We start from the raw sequence: 21,708 nt of genomic DNA, 5'->3' as shown, positions 1-21,708 counted from the left end.
GTTAAATGTGAAACTGGCGTACCACGTCCAATTTCGTTGTCACAATATGCTCAACACATTTTGTAACAATGACAATAAAGGTATATTCTATTCTATTCTATTCTAAATTGTTCAAGTCCAAGACAGTGTCGACTTAGCTTCCCAAATACAGCCGGTGGATGGATATGATGACATTCTTCAGGTCCAGGTGCTGGCCTGCTAACTTATCCTGGTTCGCCCTTCTTCCTCATTTCGCCACTAGCTCGGAAGCCGAAAAGGACAGCAAAAGAAAAGTATGAGGTCCACATCGATCATAAGCGATAGAATAAAAGTGTGTCTTAAAATTTGAACTCTTTCACCGAGGTTGCAGATCTTATCTCAGGGGGACAAGGATTCCATAACACTTGGGTCCGGATGGAGAATGCTCTCAAGCCTTCTTAGCTCTTGTAGTCACACGTACACTAGCATTCTACGAGCAGAGGCTCCAAGAAGGAGGAATCAAATTGGAGAGATAAGAGGGGCCAAGTTCATGTTAACACTTATATGTTAGTAACAGCACCTTAAAGTCACATCTTAAAACACACAGTAAGCAAGTAAGCTAAAATTGGGGTGCTGTGCTCAAATATTTTTGTCCTAGTCAAACGTTTCGCTGCCGTATTTTGAACCAGCTGCAAACCTTTGATGCAAGACTTTCAGGAGACCAGAAAGCAAAACATTGGTGAGGTCATTGCTAGATGCAGGTGAAAGATTTACACCGAGTTCATGTAGTGCAGTTAACTCCTCAAACTTGCTTAGTTCATACATGTCAATCAAATAGATGGCATTACAAACAATGAGCACTTTGTATCACATCCAGATAAGGTTGCCTTGGTTGCTACAAAAGAAACAAGATCAGTCAACAGTGCTCGGCACTCCTGAAAGTCTCATGTTTATGTTCACAGGCAGACACGGTAAATCACATGAAGCTGTGTAGGCCTGGAAGCAAAAACAAAGACTGTGCCTTCTTTTTAATTCAAAAAAACTGTGCCAGATGATAAATAACAACTTTATATCGATGCCACGAGAGTGAGAAATCTATTGCAAGGGTCAAGGTTGATTTTTTTTTTTCCATATTTTTAGTCATTTAGTTGAAACTGAATCTTAAACCTTACTTTACCTGGCTCTTAAATCAATGTTTTCCATCCTTTTTAAGCCAAAACAATATTAGTTAGATTGAGAGTAGTGTGAACATTTTGGACTTGTAATATGCATCCTTCAAGTCAGATTTCAACTAGCAATCCCTGTATTGGCTACAACAGCACTTTGTTCTACCAACTGAGCTATTGAACGAATGAAAAACATCTACGAGGAATTGTTATTTTAAAAACAAGAGTGAGAGGAATAGTGGGCACATTTCGGACTTGTAAAACTTCCTTTGAGCTGGATTTGAACCAGCGACCTACTGATTTCACAATTGTACACTACAGTCCATCGCTCTACCAACTGAGCTATCGAAGGTAGTCTATCGTTGAATTGGTTCTCTTGGTTTGTAGTCGAGCTGATGCCTGATATGGTCTGTTATTGGTTTATGTCATGGCATCATGATGGTGCCGATATGCTATTGGCTGAACTATTCTTTTGGCAGTTCATTTAGCTCAAATTGTGTAAGCTTGTGTTTATCCTTTTTTGAAACTTCCAAAACCTGTCCTTCAAGCCGGATTTGAACCAGAATCCTAGGGATCTTCGCCTAACCTCACTAGAATTCTCCGCTCTACCAACTCAGCTATCAAAGATGTAAAGTAAATTATTCTTGACGTGAATCATGTCATATTCCGCTAGCCAATTTTTGGTTTAGTTATCTGTTCTATTGATCTGCGTCACAGCATCATGAAGGTTCCAGAACGCTGAAAGTTATCGGCCGAACACGCTCCCACAATGACTTCCTCCCTCTTTGTTCACTTTTGGAATTGGGTCCTCTTCTTAAACATTTAGTGCGATACAATGCTGCTATTGGTCTCTGTCACGGCATCATGAAAGTGCTAATATGCTATTGTCTGAACTACCTTTCAGTCCATTCAGTTTTTGTATCGTTCCAAAAGGAATCCTTCGAGCCGGATTTGAACCAGCGACCTAAGGATTACAGGCTTATCCACTACAGTCCTCCGCTCTACCAACTGAGCTATCGAAGGGGATAGCTACATATCACTGTTTTTCCCTTTTGTAGGTGAAAACAGTGCCATGACGCCCGGTATGGTGCAGGGTTGATCTGTAGCTGGTTTATCTACTCTGCGTCTCGGCATCATGAAAATGCCGATACGCCATCGTCTGAAAGACTTCCCACAATCTTTGTGTGGGCTTTCTAAAGCCTTTACATGTTAGTGTGATACAGTGTAGTATTTTTTAAATTGATTGATTTGCTATGGCTTGCAGTGATGAAGAGGGTGATGCAAGAAGATGCTAACCATAGAAACAAACAAAAAAGATATGTTGTTGTCATTGAAACAAGATATAAAAACTAAAAATGTCCCTTTTTCTGTAGACGTCCATTGCCTAGCAGTCATGACCTTGCCCCGGTCAGGAAGTCACACATTAGCCAAATAGTAAACTAGCAGGGCCTCCCTGAAGGAAACCTAAGAGCGCAAGACTGCGTAGGTCGTCGTCTCGCAATACAATAGAAGCCTCACTAAGCGCTATTCAGGGCTAGGTAATAGATATTGCTATATCAAGAACACTGAGCGGACAACGAAGTATCTCGAGGGAAGCCGAGGACAACGGTGTCACTTTCACCTGCGGGTCACATCAATGCTTTTGTCCGGTTATGTCATTACCATAATTTCTGGACCACAAGCTGCTTCTTCTTTGCTACATTCAAAACATTGCGGATTTAAATGAGGTGTGGCTTACTTTTGTTGTTGTTGTTTTTTGTGACGGTAGCGAGAAAAACAGCGAGCTGCTCTTTCCGCAACGCATATATGTAAACACAAAACACTGCAGAGGCGTCTGAAAACATTTATGACGCCCTTCCAGAGAAATTAGTTCATGTTTTTGACAACATTATTTATATATAATTCATCTTCTTTCCCAGGGCTATCACCGCCCTAAATAGGTGCACAAAATAAACTAATTTTGGAGCTTAGGTTTTTTTTTTTTTTTTCATATGACAGTGACAAAAAAGCATTCTCTTTTGCTGAAAACTTTATTAACTCATGTTATCATGCTAATGTATTATTCAAGCGTGTAGAATCTACTCTGGTGTAGAGGAATTTTGAAGATTTGTTTTGGTTACAGGACAGTGACAAAATATCATCTCTTTAGCAAAAAACATCACAGTGTTGTATTATTGACACCTGCTGTTAGCGTGTGGCAGCAGATCCAGCGTTTAACAAACTTTGGAGATTTTTTTTTTTTTTTTTTACCTCACCGACTGAATTTTGTTTCTCTTTTGCGAAAAACTTCATGGAAATGCAGCTAATCATGCTAACCTTGTATTATTTGATGCATGCTAGTAGCATGTAGCAGCTGCTCTGCTGTTAGCAACATTAGTTAGTTGCCACAAAACGATGATTGACTTAACCTGTTCTATTCATTGGACGAGTGCTTGTTGTGTTCATAACAGGTTTTTAGCTAGCTTGCAATGTATACTGTCAACACGAGAAGCGTGCCGCGTTTGAATGTAAAGATGGCATCTCATCTAGCAGCAGTTGTATTCCGCTTGTGCTTAAGTGTTTGTTGTTATTTAACATTGACACGTTGATATGTGTCTGTTTCAAAGGGGCTTGCAGATGGAGGCTCTTTATTTAAGTTAACCCCTTAACGTTCCGCCGGCGGGCTGGCCGGACTTCTGTAGGATGTCACCAGTCACTGAAATAGGTCATGCCACATATCATTGGAAAGCTTAAACTCTTGGGATTCAAGATATAATCAAAATAGAATCATCAGAGAAACATTACCATCAGTTTGAAACAAGATATCCAAAAACTATAAACCCGGGGTAACTTACCATTACGTCCCCTAGCGGTATTCAAGTTCCTTGAATACCTGCGAAAAAAGCTTCGTTACAAAAAGGACAATCCGTAGAATCCAAAACACACGATAATGCCGACAGATAAATAGAAATCCGCTGAAAACATTTATGCTTCGTTGCTGTGCGGTCCCTTCTCAAGGTTTCTTCATTCTCCTCATGTTGAGGTTTTTGAGTTTTTCCTTGCCCTCATGTAGGTTTCAGATCAAGGGGATAGTCTCAAAATAGTCCGTAGTTTGCAATAGTCTGTGGTCTGTGCAGCCCTTTGAGGCACATCGTGATTAAGGTTTTCACACATAAACAGGACTTGACTTAATTTGACATGTTTTTGAGCTTTTCCTTGCCCTCATGTAGGTTTTAGATCAGGGGATAGTGTCATAATAGTCTGTAGTTTGCAATAATCTATGGTCTGTGTAGCCCTTTGACACTCCTTGTGATAAAGGGCGTCACAAATAAACTTGACTTGACTTGGCTTTGCTTTTTGACATTCATTCGTTTCTTTCCCAAACTCCTTTTGAAAATAAACAGATACGTAGAATTATTCCCAATATGGTAGTTAGCCCTCCCCTTTCGATTGACACCTTTTTTGGCCCACAGCCCACAGCGCATGTAAGCCTATACAGGCCTGTTTGATAAAATGGATATCGCCTCCGGTAGGTCCGAATATCCTCAGACAATAGAGACCAAATCAAATGATCAGTGACACATTGGTTAGCCAAATTCCAACATAATTATATGCCATTTGTCAGACATGTATTCAAATCACATCCGGAAAGAACGTGCGCAAGGCAATCCGTGATTCCTTTTCACACATGAATATGACGCGCAATCATAAAAAAAATCCTTTGCAACGACTAAAAAGTTGGCCGAAGTAAAATACAAATTTGCAAACGTTTTAGGGTAGTAAAGTGGTCGTCTCCAAATGACCACTTCTGGAAACTACCCTTAGAAAGATGTGTAAAATTCAATGTTTAGTTATTCAGACTGTGATCAAATTTGACAAGGCATGAGGTAAGGCTTTAAGGCCTTACCTCGTACTACTTTGCGTACTTTGAAAGATTTTATACATTTGACTGTAACGGATATTATAAAATTAACTACAAAGAAAGTACATGTACTCAGTTTGATGCAGTAGAGAGATTCACGGACTGTTTTTCTTCAAGGTACATTAGAAGGTTAGGCTGTCTGGAATGCATCAGATAACAGAATTCCTGTGAGTGCTGCCGGGAGAAGGCCAGACGCACAAGGACGTCAGCATGGTTTTGAGAAGCGCTTTGCTAATATGAGTTTCCTTTAGACATGGCGGCGCCTTTCGGCGAGGAGGTGGTGAAGCCTGCACCTGACCCCAGGGGAGAGAGTCAGCACGCCCATGGGATGAGTCAGCATGCCCCATGGGGGGGTGGGCCGACGCGCCGGCTTTTGAAAAGAAGTGGGCAGAAGACAGAAGACAAAAGACGGGAGAAGAGACGGGAGATCAGATCGAGAATGAGAGGGAGGCTCGAAAAAGACTAATTAGACTAATTCGACAATAATTCGGCTAAATTCAATGGAATTCACTTAGTTAAATTCTTTAAGAAAATAAATCTGCCCCCGTGTGAAAATGTCGGCTATTTTTGTCCATCTTTTCCCAGAAAGAAACGAGCATGCATTGTTGGGAGAATGAAGTTTGTGTTTGGTTAATGTAGTCAGATAACTAATTTGAACAATTTGGTAAACGTTACATCTATAATAGTTTTTTCCCTAACATGGATGGGGATTTTAGGCAAATTGTTAAGGAACGTTGAAGGGTTAAACTATATGGCATCCAAAACACACTACATTTGCAAAAATATCCTAGTTGAGTTATAAAGTCCAAATTAAAAACGTAACAAAGACCGCTTTAATCAACTTCGCTCCGGACTAAATATGAACCACAATTTGGACAAAAAAACAACTATTTTTGAACTAAATTTTGACCATGTTGTAACCCCCCCCCCCCAAAAAAACAATTTTGGGATCTAATATAGTCTAAAACAGACCAAATTTAGCCCAAAATATAACGTCCAAAGACCTGTTATGCTAGGGGGCTCTAAACTTGCTACAAGCTAAAAGCTACTTAGCCTAGATTATATCCTCTTTTGGGGACTCTATTTGGAGGACATTGACGACGGGGTAAGGACAAAAATGACTATTTTCAAACTCAATTTTGAACACGTTGTAATCCTAAACATAACCCAATCTTAGAGTTATATTTTGTGACCTAAGTAGTGCAGCGCAAACTCTAACATACAAAAATGTTCAGTGCAAGGTGGGTCCAAACCTATCGTCATTTTCATGCTACAGCGAGTTTACAACCCTCATTCTCCTAGTCTGTGGTGTTTCACCCCCTACTTTTTCCTGACTTAACTTTGGCCATTTTAATGTACTTCACACCCCAAAGGGCGGTTGTTAGCATTGATTAGCATGTGAAAAGCATCGGAGTCAAAGTCCATGTTGGCCTAATCTATGCATAGATAAAAAAACAGGACAGTTGTCTGAAAGCTCTTTACGATCACAACAAGCTGATTGGATATGCATTGTAATCTAAAACTCGTTATGGGCACACTTTGGAGCAGAGGTAGGAAAACTGTGGCCAGGCTTTTTAATATGGCCAGCCAGAAGAAGAATTTAAATACTACTTGTTTTAAAAGAAATGTTGAGGTACCACTCTTGTCTCTGGTGCCACTTTGTGAGGACTGAAGAGGAATGCCACTTTTATGAGAGACGATCGTCTGTGGCTCTAACGTTATTCGACAAGAATTTAAATCTCCTTCATTCCCACTTGTGCTGAGTCAACAAAGCCTTCTTTCATCTCCAGCCAGCAAGTCCATTTTCCTTCTTTTATCATGCAACAGAATACGCCGCAATATTGAATTATGAATGTGTATGAGAACAACTGAATATTATTTTTCCTTATGCACTTTCGAGGTATCAGATCAAGACTGTATTAGCAGATACAAAGTCATCTATCTAATAAAAATATTGTTTAACCCAATGTGGCTCCATCAATCACATTTTTTTTTCTCAACCCTCGTACTAACGAAAAGGCACATCAAGCTTATTTTGGTTTTGGGAGCCGGATAAAAACTTAATGTCATCAAGTAGGCCGGATCAGTGTAATAGTGTAAACACCAGAAATCAAGTTTTATAATCCAGTGTCACGGTCGATCATCCAGGCTACAGTTGGAGCCTACCCTGCAAATTGTAACCACTGATGATGAGGGATCATTTCCAAGCACAACACAATTATTCACAAACAATGGAAAACAATGATTTATATCTTCGGCATTAAAGTTGCTAACAATTCATTTATATTAACAACTGAGTAAATGTTGTTCTACATCTGAACCAACTCACCACAAACACCAAAAACATAAACAATGTCAAGTGAGAGTTATAAATGAAAATACACTAGCCCTATTTGTCATAATGCCCCAAAATGATTTATATTTATTAAAAAAAAAATCATTGACATAAGATAATTGCTTTTTTCTTACAGTTACGGTTGCCATGGCGCCCAATTGGCCCTGCCCGTGTGGCACCAGCTGCGGCTCATTGACAGATAGGCTTTCTGTCTATTTATGGTCAGTGCTCTCATTTTTCCTTTGTCAGTCCATCAACGAACTTCTGCCCCGCAAGACGTGGGTTTCGACCCAGTCCTGTTCCTTTTGGTATTTCCTGTCCGGTATTGTTTCCGTTTTTTTTGTCCTGTTTAATTTCGGTTTCCAGTTTTGTTTCCGTCAATTTTATTCTGTTTTATTTCGATATCCTGTTTCATTATCGATCCTGTCCGTTACTGACCCCATCTGTCTGTTATCAACTCGGGCAATCGGTATCGATCTCATCGGCCTCTGGCTTTCCAACATTTCACGCCAGATTGCTGCCTTACACGCATAACTCCTCATTTCCCGTAAAATAAAAGGCTTGTGTGAGTTTGGGTCATGATCCTGTTCTGGTTCTTGACACTTACATTACATACATTACTGCGGTCCAGATCATCCAACTGGCTGGATCTGGCCCATAGGCCATATATTTGACACGCCTGCTTTAGAGTTACAAACAAAAAAAATGATAAAATCTTGCACACCTTTAAAAAGCAGACACAAGGCGATAACGTCAGGTAGACATGTTATTGTCATGATGACTGATTAGTTTCACCTGTGCCCGCTCGTTTGGCGCCAGCCACTGCGGGCTACCTGATTGTTTCCCTGTCCTATCTAAGCTCAGTCCTGTCACTCACCTGTTGTCAGTCCGTCAGCGAACCTCTGTTTCTACGAGGCAAGCACTTTGACTCTGACTCCCATCGGTCCTGCTTTTTGCACCCGTTTTCCACCCGTCCATTCTTGATTTCCCTGTTTGTCTCCGGCTACGACCTGTTTTTTTTACCCCGACCACGGTTTGATGTACCGTCCTGGCTAACGACTCGTTTTTTGACACCGACCACGTTCTGCTCTCCTGTCCTGGCTAACGACCTCTTTTTCCGCCTACTACACAACAATCTCCCGCTCCAGAAGATTCATTTCCGCATTCGGAACACCTTCCGATTCTGTGAGCGGCTTTCTTCCTGTGTCCAGCGAGCACCGGATTGCGGGCACTGCCTTTCTCTATACCTCAATAAGCTTGTGATTAACGTTCGCATCTGGGTCCTACTTCCGTTCTGGTCGTGACAGTTTTCATATATATATATATATAAGTCCGAGTGGAATTCTTTCCCATACTACCCCTCATTATTTGGACAGCTTTAAATATAAACTACTTAAGCCTCCCATTAAATATACCGCACCGTAAATATTTGGCGCGTCTGATTTATTAAAAAAAAAAGTCCATTACGGTTCGAAACATTTTGTTTAAAAGATGAATCTCATCTTTGAATACATGCGATCCTTATCAAAATAAACTGGAAATGAAGATTGTTTACGTGATCTTTCTCGTCCCTCTCATTACTCGTGGCTGCTGCCACTTTTTTCAATGTTGGCCCCGCCCCTTTCCCCGCCCCTCGCCCTGCCCCCGGGGGAATTGGACGGGATCCGATTCCGTGCGGTCCACAGGAGAGCGGAATGTGTTTATTCTTGTCGTGCCTGGAGCCATACAGCTGCACTTGATATTAACCTTGAGATACTTTGCACCGTGCGTCTTATCACAAATTTAATATCCTCTTGGATTTTCTTTGGCCTTTGGCCACATGATCGGATCTGTCACCTAATTTGTTTTTATTGTATCAAGGATGTTTCGTAAGGCAAAAATGAAATGAGGAAGTAATAGTGAGTTTACAATCACAGTATTTTCCTAGATCACCTCGATAACTATGAAATGCTTAGTTAAATTGGATGTACTTCAACTATCGACAACAAGTGGCTGCATATTACTGTATTTTCCGGACTATAAGGCGCTCTGAAAAAACCCAAAATGGCCAGACATTTGAAAGTGTGCCTTATAATCCGCTGCGTCTTATATACTGGAAAATTCAGGATTTCAAATGGTACTGAATACGGTAACTATTCTGCCTTTGAGAAACATCTAGGGTTTTCTTCAAGTGCCTTTTATCGTGTTAATTGTACATTTCAACCAATGATGGAAGGGGTTCTTAAAATAACCCAAATGTCAGTACAAGAACTGAGACAGGACCCAGTCACGTAACGTTTCTCACAGTTTTATTGGGAAGAAGGGAAAGGATTGCACACACGATCCGGTGGTCGCAGGGAGGAGGTCGCTCTGAACGTCGAAGTGGGACTTCCGTGGCGAGCGATGGCGGTGTCGGGAACGGGAAAAATGGGTCAGTAGCCGGGATAGAAGAGCAAAAACGTGATCAGGATCGGAAACAAGTCAAAAGCCACGAGAGGAGAGGAGACGTGGTCGAGATCAAAAACAGATCGTTATTCGGGGCGGGAGAACAGACGTGGTCGAGGTCAAAACAGGTTGTAATTCGGGACAGGAGAGCAGACGTGGACTAGATCCAAACAGATCGTAACGGGAGACAAACAGGAGCAAAAAAACAGGACAGGCGAAAAAGGGCTTGCGGTGTAAAAACAGAGATTCGCAGACAGACCGACAAAAGGGGACTGACAGGACCAAGTTTAAATACTGACAGGGAGCCAATCTGTCAACAAGCTGCAGCTGGCGCCACACGGGCAGGGCCAATTGGGCACCATGGCAACCATGACACAAAATGCAATTTTTTTTGTCCTGGACTGTCATTTATTTAAGAGCTTTTCATACAATAGTTTGTATTTTTTTCTTTCAATTGTGTATGTTTAATCAAAACGATGTGAAGTCACTGTTCTGCCTCTGAGAAACATGTAGAGTAGTCTCAGAGCGCCCTCTTTTGGTTGATATGTATGTCGCAGAACTCAGAACTTCGACGGCAGCACGGACGCCGACTTTTGAATACTCGTTGTCATCCTTTCTTGTTGTTGCAACAAGACAGCTAGCGAAAAATTGGGATACTTTTGAGTGAGCACTGTCATGATGACTCATTGCACTCACCTGTGCCCGCTCGTTTTGCGCCAGCTGCTGCTGGTTAGCTGATTGGTTCCCCCTCCTATTCAAGCTCAGTGCCTTTTGTCAGTCGGTCAGCGAACCTCTGTTTACACAAGGCAAGCACTTTGACTCTGTCTTCCGTCGGTCCCGTTTTTTCACCCGTATCCCACTCGTCTGTTCCTGATTCCCTGTTTGTCTCTGGCTAACAACCCGTTTTTGACCACCGACCGCGCTCTGATCCCCTGCTCCGGCTATCCACACGTTTTTCCTGTTTGACCACGCTATGATCTCCCGCTCCAGGAGACCCACTTCCGCATTCCAAAAAAGGCTCCCGAGCCCATGAGCAACTTGCTTCCCTCGTCCAGCGAGCACCGGATCGCTGGCGTCTGTTTTTCCTCTCTATCTTAACTTGTGAGTAAACGTTATGCATCTGGGTCCTTTTCCTGTTCTGGTCCTGAAAGAGCACAGCACAGAAACCATTTATGAATAGATACATCGTTTTTCATGGTAAAACCTGATATCGTGTTAATTTAGGTTCAATGACATTTTTTTTTTCATTCAAATGTATTTGGTTTATTTTATAAGCAACCCTAGCTCTTACTGTGGTTTTAATTCCATGCACTGTACAGTCCAGTGCGGCCTATATATAAAATAAATATCACAAAAGACCATTTATTTTGGGTGCGCCTTATAATCCAATAATAATCCTTATAGTGCTAAAAATACGGCAATTTCATTTGCGCCAACGTTGAAAATTGTGGAGAATCATCCTCTATGATCCTAGTTTTACAACTACAGAAAGCAGTTTCATTATTTCAATGTACTGTAGACGTAAGATCAGGCCCGTCAGTATCAAAGCCCGAAGCAGTTCGAGCCCGACCAATTAAGCCCGAAGAAAACACATTTAATTTGAGGGCCAAAACAGGCTCCTCTCTTGCTTGGATTTTTTTTTTAAATAGGCTCCCGTCATTGTTCTTTGTTTCTTTTTCTTTGTGGGATAAAGTATCCGCTCGCTGGATTCAGTACCCGTCTCGCACACTGCGGATCCTCCACCGTGCAACACAGAAAAACAATGAACCGAACAATGACAGGTGGATATTTTTTTGTAAAAGTCAGTGAGAGAGAAGACCGACCCGAACCAGAACGTAATGATTGACATTTTATGCCCGACCGACCCGAATTTTGGTTGAAGCTCGGGCTTAAGATCTTACATCTAATGTACAGTAACACCCTCGATTTTTGCCATTTATCTGTTTTCTAACCAGTATTATTCAGTGTAGCTTCCCCTATATGGGAATATATAAATCTTTATTCCCCAAAGACTTGTAGTACAGAGACAAGTATTACACACAAATTCCAGCCTCGTCTCTATTCATGATTTCTTCCATTTTACTTTCTGCCCCCGAAAATGCCTCTTTCCATTAATTGTAGATCTAACAGTTGTATCCATCCATATATAGTGTAAGAGTATGCTTTTGCCAGCCACATACGAGAAAATCTAATAAACACTCACTTTTGCAGTGCGAAGGAAACACGCATGTTAGTATGTTAATTCAACCCTTGGATGTGTGACCAGTACATACAATCTTCGATGAGTCGGGTAGAAATTAGAAGGGAAAAATACAAATAATAATGGCAACATGTCATGTCATAACCATGCTTTATGGGAATACCTGGAATACCTTTTTTTATTTTTGTTGGGTCACGGTTGCCATGGCGCCCAATTGGCCCCGCCGTGTGGCGCCAGCTGCGGCTCATTGACAGATTGGCTTTCCGTCTACTTAAGCTCAGTGCTCTCACTCTTCGTTGGTCAGTCCGTCAATGAACCTCCGCCCCGCAAGACATGGGTCCTGTTTCCTGTTGGCATTTCCTGTCCGGTATTGTTCCCCTTTATTTTTGTCCTGTTTATTATTCTCTCCAGTTTTCATTCCTGTCTAGTTTGTCCTGTTTTATTTCTATATCCTGTTTCATTATCAATCCTGTCTGTCCTGTCCTGTTTGGTATCGACCCCATCTGTCCGATATCTACTCGGGTAATTGGCATCGATCTCGTCGGCCTCTGGCCTCCTATCATTTCACGCCAGACTGCTGCCTAACATGCATGACTCCCCATTTCCCTTAAAATAAAAGGCTTGTGTGAGAAATTTTACGCGTTTGGGTCCTGTTCTGGTTCTTGACATACAGATTTTGAAGAATAACAACCCATGAGGTTATTTTTGACCCCGTTTATGCATCCAAGGGTTAAGTGAGTGAATGGCTTTTTGACAATTAAGTTGAAGTTAAAGTTTAAATAATGATTTAAACTCGAACGCAGACACGACGTCTATTTGCAGGAAGTCCCTTGCACTTGCCCCCCTGATTGGTTTACCCGTAAACTGGATGTAATGAGAGCCTTTTATTTTTCACAAGACTTATAAATTAACTATTCAGATTGCACCAATCAGCGGCCAGGAAACAGAGAAATGTTCTGCAATTGGTTTGAATGTACTGGTATTTTCAAAGAGATGCTAAAAAAATGGGCGGAACTATTTAATAGAAAAAAATCTGCGATGCACCAAGGCAGTGCTTCTCAAATATTTTCTGTCAAGCCCCCCTCAGAAGAAGAAAACCTCTCTGTCATTAATTGACAGCTTGATTTATTTGGCTTCACGCTGTCCACTGCCAACATTTTTAAACATAGCAAGCTCACCAGTATTTCCTCGACCAACACAGTGGTCCTCTATAGTGAAGCTGATTGCTACATATGCTTTGATAAACTTCCTCATCTTACCTTTCAGTCAGAGACCTTCATTTTTTTCTTCATCCCTGTCTCTCTCTGCCTGTCTTTCTATCCTCGGAATATATGCTTTCATAAGGTCACTGGAATGCTAGCAACACTTTGCGTCTACACTTTATACTGCTTCTTTCGGTTATGTATGTGCAAAGTACGGATGCTTTACCGCCAAATCACACTCTGGCAATGAGAGCGCTGCTGCCCTCCTGATGTAGTGGGGGTGCAATTGCACTATCTTCTAGGACAGTTAAAAAAAGTTTCAGATGTCAAATACGCTGTCATGAACCAGAACAAGAGGAGAACCCAAATGCGTGACTTTTCTCACACAAGCCTTTTATTTTACGGAAAATGGGGAGTCATGCACGTTAGGAAGCAGTCTGGCATGGAATGACAGGAAGCCAGAGACCGACGAGATCGATACCAATTGCCCGAGCAGATATAGGACAGATGGGGTTGATACCAGACAGGACGGGACAGACAGGATTGATATCAAAACAGGATATCGAAATTAAACAGGACAAACTAGATGGGAACGAAAACTGGAGGGAATAATCAACAGGACAAACATAGACGGGAACGATACCGGACAGGAAATGCAGGCAGGAAAACGGACAGAGTCAAAACCCACGTCTAAAGGGCCAGAGGTTCATTGACAGACTGACAAAGGGTGAGTGAGAGCACTGAGCTTAAATAGAAGGGAAGCCAATATGTAAACGAAGCGCAGCTGGCGCCACACGGGCGGGGCATATTGGGCGCCATGGCAACCGTGACAGACGCCACCTTTCACACTGCCTCCAGCACCTCCAGAGGGGCCCGGCCCACTATTTGACAACCACTGCACTAAGGACGCTTAAGTAGAAATGCAATATAGCAAGGAAACAGTGTCTTGAATTTGTGTTACCTTAATCCAAATATTGTAAATATTCCAAGAGACTGTACAATATTTTCGTATCATATTTGCTTTCTCCTAATACAATAAATCAGCTCGTGTCATTTTTACATGTTTTTAAAACAACTGTAAAAGCGGTGTTCAGATTTGAACATTACGGCAACAACTTCATGGAACATGATCTCGATTCCTTGGCAAATTGTAAAGAATCCAGTCCTTGTAGATTATAACAAGCAAGTGTTGGACTTCACGCTTGTACGCTCCACGCTTGGGCCGGCTGCGGAATGGGCTGACTCGGTAAAATCCACAGCAGATTTTTTTTTTTCATTTTTTTGTGAAAAAAGTTATGCATCAATGGTATCATCAGAACATTACTAAGCTTGTCCTTCACATTTTAGGTTTTGACAAAACACAACCGAGTTGTAATCTCCCAGAGAATAAACCGGTCATATGGGCCAAAATTATAATAATTATATAATTTTCTCTGTCTTCAGGGTGATTATGATTTGTCTACAAACAAAATATTGAACATAACCCCAACAAACATTGATTGGAAAACAAGTTTAATTAAAAACAAAGCCTGATTTTCAATCACATATAACGCGAATTTAACACAAAGACCTTGCACAAAACTGGCCTTTAAACTAGGTTTTTAGTATCTACTGTGAATTTGTGAGCAGACCAACATAAACATAGGTGTCATGACCAGGACGGAGACAGGACCCAATCGCGTTGCGTTTCTCACAAGTTTTTATTGGAAGGAAGAGAGAGGGGTCGTCCACGATCCGGTGTTCGCTGGACGCGGGAAACAAGTCGCTCTAGTACTCGGATTGTGCTCCAAACGAAGGTGGATCTTCCACGGCGAGCGAATGCGGTGTCAGGGACGGAAAAACAGGTCGATAGCCGGGACAGGAGAGCAGACGTGCTCAGGAACAAAAACGGGTCGAAGCCGGTAACAGACGGGAGCAAAAAACGGGACAGGTGCGAGTCAGGGTCGAAAAAGGCTTGCCTAGTGTTCACTGTAGTTCGCAGACGGACTGACAAAAGGGGACTGACAGGACTGGGTTTAAATACTGATCAGGAGCCAATCAGAACCCGCGGCAGTTGGCGCCAAAAGAGCGGGCACAGCGGTCACATCAGAAATCATGACAAAAAGATTTACTTCAACCAATTACTATAACCCAACAAACATTTATTCATATAAATTAGATTACAGAAAAAAAAATCCTGTGCCAAAAAGTATCGACAATTTAAAATCACTTTTAACGCAAATTAACATGCAAAACTAGCTATTTAGGTAGGTATTTAGCATCTATATTAAATACCCAAGTGGCTCGATATAAGCATTTCTTTCACAGTTTAGCAATTGTTTTAAATTGTTGCTGATTTAAATGGCAAAAAAATTGTTTTATAAGAAAAGGCGAATTAGGATTAGAGTTGGCTGGATTTATGAGGCCTGACTGGATTAATAGACCACATAGACTATTCCTTAGTCTCGCTCTCATTCTCCATTGGGATAAACACATCAGCCACAAAAAGAGAAATAAATACATCAATCTCCATTCTCTTGTGGTTTTGGAATGCTGTTTGTTTTGATGGATGTGTTTAATCGGCTGTGGTTTGGTGAAAGTTCCTACGATATTGTTTTTTGTCGGGGGGGAAAACCGAATCCCGGCGAGCCAAGTTAGTCATTATAATCAGCGAGTACATTTGACTTACAGTGCTTAGCAAAAGTATTGCCCCCCCCAAGACCGAGTTGTCATATTGCCACTATTCAGGCAAACTTGCAGCTTATAAACTGAAAATATCTTTGAAGAATCAACGACATGTGTGACATAGTCATAAAGTAGAGCCAAATCATTTTAACATTTTCTATTATTTTGACAAACAAAAACTGAAAAAGTAGGTGCTGCAAAAATCTTGCCCCCCTGTTCTCTCAACTCAGCTAACTGGCTCTAGAAGTTCCCTTAAGACTTCTGAGTGATCCAATGTTGACCTAAATGACTAACGTTGACAGAGTGCACCACTGTGGAATTAAGTCATATTCTAAATGCATCCAAACAGATAATGAAGTATTATGAAGACCGAAGAACACACCAGGCAGGTCCCGCATACAGTTGTGGAAAAGTTCAAAGCAGGAATGTTACACAAGAAAATTTCAAAACACTTACAGATCTACCTAGGCACTCTACAAGCAATGATATCAAAATGTAAATCGGATTAAACCACCACAAACCTAGCAAACGTGGCCGTCCCTTTAAACTTTTTGCCGAACAAAGACAAAGGTAATCATAGAAACAACCAAGAGGGCCATCGTCACACTGGATGATCTGCAGGCCTACACAGCTGAGGTGGGACAATCTGTGCATAAGGAATCTATTAGCCGTACCTTGCATAAATCTGACCTTCATGGAAGAATAGCAAGCCATATATGAAACAATACCATAAAAAAGGCCCGTTTGACGTTTGCAAGAAGCCAAAAGGGCGACACAATCAACATGTGAAAAAACGTGCTGAACTTTTTGGGCTCAATGAAAAACCATTAACGTTTGGAGTAAATGTAACATTGCACAATCCCCACTGTCAAACATGGTGGTGGCAGCATCATACTCTGGGGTTGCTTTTCTTTGGCAGGGATGGAGAGGATCGTTAGATTTGATGGGAAAATGGATGGAGACAAACACAGGGCGATTCTGGCATGAAATATGTTGGAGTCTGCAAGATACCTAGGAAAAGGGGGCAGGTTCCCTTTCCATTTTTTGCAACCTTTTTAAAATGTGTTGTCACATTATGAAATGTTGAATAAATTTGGTTTCTTTTCAAGATTGGGTCTCACATGTTTTTGATTCTTCAAAAATAGTTTGAGTTTTTTTGCCTGTATGTTTGAAGCCTGGAATATGGCAATATGTCAGATGTTCTTGGCGGGGCAATAATTTTGCAAGGCGATGTATTTACAGCCTGGAAATCCAAATTGCGAGTCCGAGTGCTACTTGTATTCTAGATACAATCTTATAGTATGCGGTATGTCAATTTTTACTAAATGAACGCTTTAAAAACAAAACAAAACTGAGAGTCACTGGCACACACAGTGGAAAACGCTCATCCAATAGACCCCCACCCCCTCCCCTTTGTACGAGTTGTACTCGTAATGGAATCCTCATGTGAGCAATTGCTGCATTTGTTTTTACAAGCCAAATTCAGCAAATGATTTTAATGAGAGGAGGACAGAGGCCTCGCTGCACCAGCACTTTTAGAGCTTCTGTTTTATTGGCCACTTCATTCAAAACAAATGTTTGTTCTCAGGGGATGTTTGAGACGCTTGGACCGGCTGTTGTCTCGCTTTACCTGAATTTGTTTGAGCTCCCATTTTAGTTTTTTCATGCTAGTGGTTTAGTATACGGGTTCGAATTACAGAACAGCACTCCCTCGGTTATCGCGGTTATTGGGAATTAAACCCCACGCAAAAAAGCTCCCAAGGGTCAGACTTACCTTGAGATTATGTTATCGCTGACTGAGAGTATACGACAAAATAACAACTGTATATCTACAAAAACACAGACGTGCAGTTGAATAATTGGTCTTTATTGTCATTGTACAAAAGTACACTAAAATTGAAGGGCGTTCCCTTTCAGTGCAAGAACAATAAAGAGATTCACAGAGTGGTTGGCAAGCTGCAAGCTAGCATTAGGTATCCTCAGATTGAGCCAGGTTTAAAATACTACCGTCTTGTATGTAGCGGTTTTCCACGTGTTGTAGCTTCAGGTCATCTGTTTCATTTAACACAGTAAACAATATTATACATGAGTAAGACATCCATCCATTAATTGCGCTGCTTATCCTCAGTAGGGTTGCGGGGGTGCTGGAGCCCATGCCAGCTATCTTTTGGCAGTGGGCAGGGGACACCCTAAACTGGTTGCCAGCTAGTCGCAGGGCACACAGAGACAAACAACCATTCAACCATTCACTCGCACCTAAGGACAATTTGAACCAGTCAATTAACTTGACAAGCATGTTTTTGCTAATCCCTTTGCTGTCCTGATCCGGCCATTTTCCCATTCCCTGTTGAAGAAAACCTCAGAGCATGATGCTGCCAGCACCATGTTAGACAGTGGGGATGGTGTTTTCAGGTTGATGTGCAGTGTTACTCTTACACCAAACATAACGCTTTGCAGTCAGCCCAAAAACTTCAAGTTTGGTCTCATCTGACCAGAGCATCTTTTTCCACGTGTTTTTTGTTACTACCAAACAGGCCTTTTAATGGTGTTCTTCCAAAAAGGACCTTTTCCCGACACTCTTCCATGAAGGGCATATTTATGCAGAGTATGACTAATAGTTGTCCTATGCACAGATTGTCCCACCTTAGCTCTGTCATCCAATGTGGTCGTGGGCCTCTTGGTTGCTTCTCTAATTTGTTTTCTCCTTGGTCTGTTTTCGTAGGTTGGCTGAGGTTTTATGCTCTCTTCATAATGATATTAACTGATACATGATAACACACAGGTGAACTCTGTCATCGTTAGTTATTTAGGTCGACATTGAATCACTCAGACACCATCGGGGAACTTCTGAAGTCAGTTGGCTGAGCTCAGGGAACAGGGGGGTTATACTTTGCCAAAACTTTCTTTTTATTTTCTTCCGGTGTAAATATAATATAAAAAGTGGAAATAATTTGGTTCCACTTCATGGTAGTGTCTCATATGTTGTTTATTCTTGGATAATATTTTCAGTTTATTTAGCTTTAAGTTTAAATCCAGAAATGTGGCAATATGACAAAAAGTTCTTGGGGGGCCTTAACTTTCGCAAGGCACTGTATTTTCTGCTGTCATGTGATGAGAATAAACGAGCCAAGACTTAAATTGTGGTTCTTATACCAGCTTCATGAAAGCCAAAACAACCTCAAAGGAACCCAAATTGCTGTTTTGGGGAAGGGGAGGTCTGGAGGAACATGAAGGGCGGATTTTCAAGCCTCGGGCTATTCAGTCTGCGGTGGCGTCCGATCCAGACATATGTGGCGATCTGCTTGAGATTAGTGCCAATATCTCTTCTGGTTTTCGATTTTGGGGGGAGATCCACGGCCTCCAACTTATGCTGGCGACTTAAAATTGATGCAGGTCAAAACTTAAAACCCTCAGACGACAATCAACCACACACTTAGAAGTTACCGTCTCTTTAGTCTGCGTTTGTGATGTTCCGAGTGACGGATTTCCCCGTCTGTGACTTTGAAGCATCAAGGACAGAGCCTCTTTGATGCTGTTTCCTTTGATTAGAAGGAAAGAACCTTCAGTAGGCATCTAAGGGGTTTTGGACTTTTTCGAAATGACCCCTACCCCCTTTGCCCCTGGCAACATTTACTTAATGAGTGTCGGAAGCAAGAGGACCTTTAGTTATGTAATGACAAGGCTCTCTGGACGCTGAGCCGGACGAGGGAAGCGGGCTCTATCTTTCAAGTTGAATAAGAAGTAGACCCTTGGGTTTTGTGGCCCCGAGCTTACGATATATTCACTCTGTTTTTTTGGCCCCTCGTTACAGCATTAGAGTTCAAACTTTGTAGTGTTTGTGCGCATGATTCCGCGAGTTACGTCTCTGAGATGCCTGTATGATATTCTGCTATTTTTCGCACACCACTGGTGCTTGAAATCTTTGAAAATGCTTGAATTTTAAGATTGTGTTTTCCAGCATTGAAAACTCCTTGAGTTTTGTGTGAAGTGCTGCCTGAAATTATTACCATGTGTCAGAACCAGAACAGGAGGAGGACCCAGATGGGTAACGTTTTCAAACAAGCTTCATTTTTCGGGAATGGAGCAGTCATGTGCGTGAACAAAAATGCCAGTGATTCGGCAATCGCTGGGCGGAAGAAGTAAGACAGAACCGGTGTGGAAAAACAGGAAGCCAGAGGCCAACGAGATCAATACCAGATACACAAGCAGATACCGGACAGACGGGGTCGATACCGGACAGGGCGGGACAGACAGGATCGATACCAGATACACGAGCAGATACCAGATAGACGGGACCAATACGGGACAGGACGGGACAGACAGGATCGATACCAGATACTGGAGACTGGAGTCAGATAACAGACAGGAAGAGACAGGTGGGATCGATTCCGGATACTGGAGACTGGCGCAAGATATCAGACAGAATGAGACGGACGGAGTTAATACCGGGTACCGTAGCAAGATATCAGACAGGACGAGACAGATGGGATCGATACCAGACACTGGGGACTGGAGTCAGATATCAAACAGGAAGAGATAGACGGGATTGATAACGGACAGGATACACAAGCAGGATACCGGACAGAGTCAAAACACGTCTTGCGGGTGCAGAAGTTCGTTGACGCACTGACAAGCGGTGAGTGAGAGCACTGAGCTTAAATAGGAGGGAAGTCAATCAGGCAACGATCCGCAGCTGGCGCCAAACGGGCGGGGGCAAGTGAGGGCAAGGGCAACCGTGACACCATGTTTCTCTAAGGTCTTCTTTAAAAGGAGGCCTACACTGCCGTTTGGAGGCTTCGCTTTGCCATAGCATTTCTTCTTCCCTGGTGACGAACTACTGCTGGCATTAGTTTGTATGGCATTGTCCTATGACGCTCGATCGCCCCCTACAGGTCAGACAGGTGCATGCTAGACCTAAACACGCCACTATGAAATGTGTATATGTGATAGGATTACGAATCAATTATGGACATTCATTATGGGCCATGCAAAAACAATTAATGTAGCGTATCCCAGAGGTACCTTTTTTGCAAAATGAACTTCCTGCCCCTGAAAATGCAAGTTACATATTACTGTCATTTTTACCCAACACCTATATGAGGAGAGATTTATCTCAAGAATGAATATATTCCCCATTTACTAAAGATAAAAAAAACATGTTTTTCATAAATACACATGCAAGATTAAAAATCACAGATATATTTGTGGCTTTGCAAAATACATGATTCACACTGGATTTTTCTTTGACTGGTACTGGAGAAATTGGAAAATTGGCTTTGAAAGTTCTTTAAAATGTCTTGAATTTGGCTATCAAAAAGTGTACAAACCCTGTAAAAGAAAGAAAAATATTCTCTACAGCAGGGGTCACCAACCTTTTTGAAACTGAGAGCTACTTCACGGTTACTGAATCATACGAAGGGCTACCAGTTTGATACGCTCTTCTGAAATAACAAATTTGCTCAGTTTGCCTTTAGTTATACATTATTTATAATGATTAGTAATACTCACCTATGTAAAGACACTGATCATGTTAATGATTTCTAACAATGATTATCAAAAATGACAACAAGGTGGGAAACAGATATCAATATTCAACACTTTATCTCTATTAATCACAGTATTTGTTACATTTTCAGATGATCACTTACATCACTACATTTTAGCAAAAAATATCCCATTTGCACAAGCCACTGACATGCCCTGTTAACAAATCATGAACTATGTTGCAACATGTTTCAAAAAGTTAACAATTATGTAATGTTAAACAAAATCAACTTACATATTTTTAAATATGTAATACATTTTTTATTTCACATTTTGAACTAATGGCCAAGTCTGTGTTATGTTTAACAAAATTA

General features: G+C 41.6%; 2 non-coding genes across 2 annotated transcripts; both read right to left on the bottom strand.

Annotated features, from left to right (window-relative positions):
• Positions 1-1,389: 1,389 nt before the first annotated feature.
• Positions 1,390-1,476, bottom strand: trnay-gua (transfer RNA tyrosine (anticodon GUA)). The gene is given in 2 exon segments: positions 1,390-1,425; positions 1,440-1,476. It is a non-coding gene; the product is annotated as a tRNA-Tyr (tRNA).
• Positions 1,477-2,060: 584 nt separating this feature from the next.
• On the bottom strand, positions 2,061-2,147 carry trnay-gua (transfer RNA tyrosine (anticodon GUA)). The gene is given in 2 exon segments: positions 2,061-2,096; positions 2,111-2,147. It is a non-coding gene; the product is annotated as a tRNA-Tyr (tRNA).
• Between the last annotated feature and the right edge of the window lie 19,561 nt (positions 2,148-21,708).

Source organism: Urocampus carinirostris, chromosome 7 (assembly GCF_059441175.1).
Source record: "Urocampus carinirostris isolate Australia breed hairy pipefish chromosome 7, RoL_Ucar_1.0, whole genome shotgun sequence".
Lineage (NCBI taxonomy): Eukaryota > Metazoa > Chordata > Actinopteri > Syngnathiformes > Syngnathidae > Urocampus > Urocampus carinirostris.
This window is presented reverse-complemented; position numbering and strand designations above follow the sequence as displayed.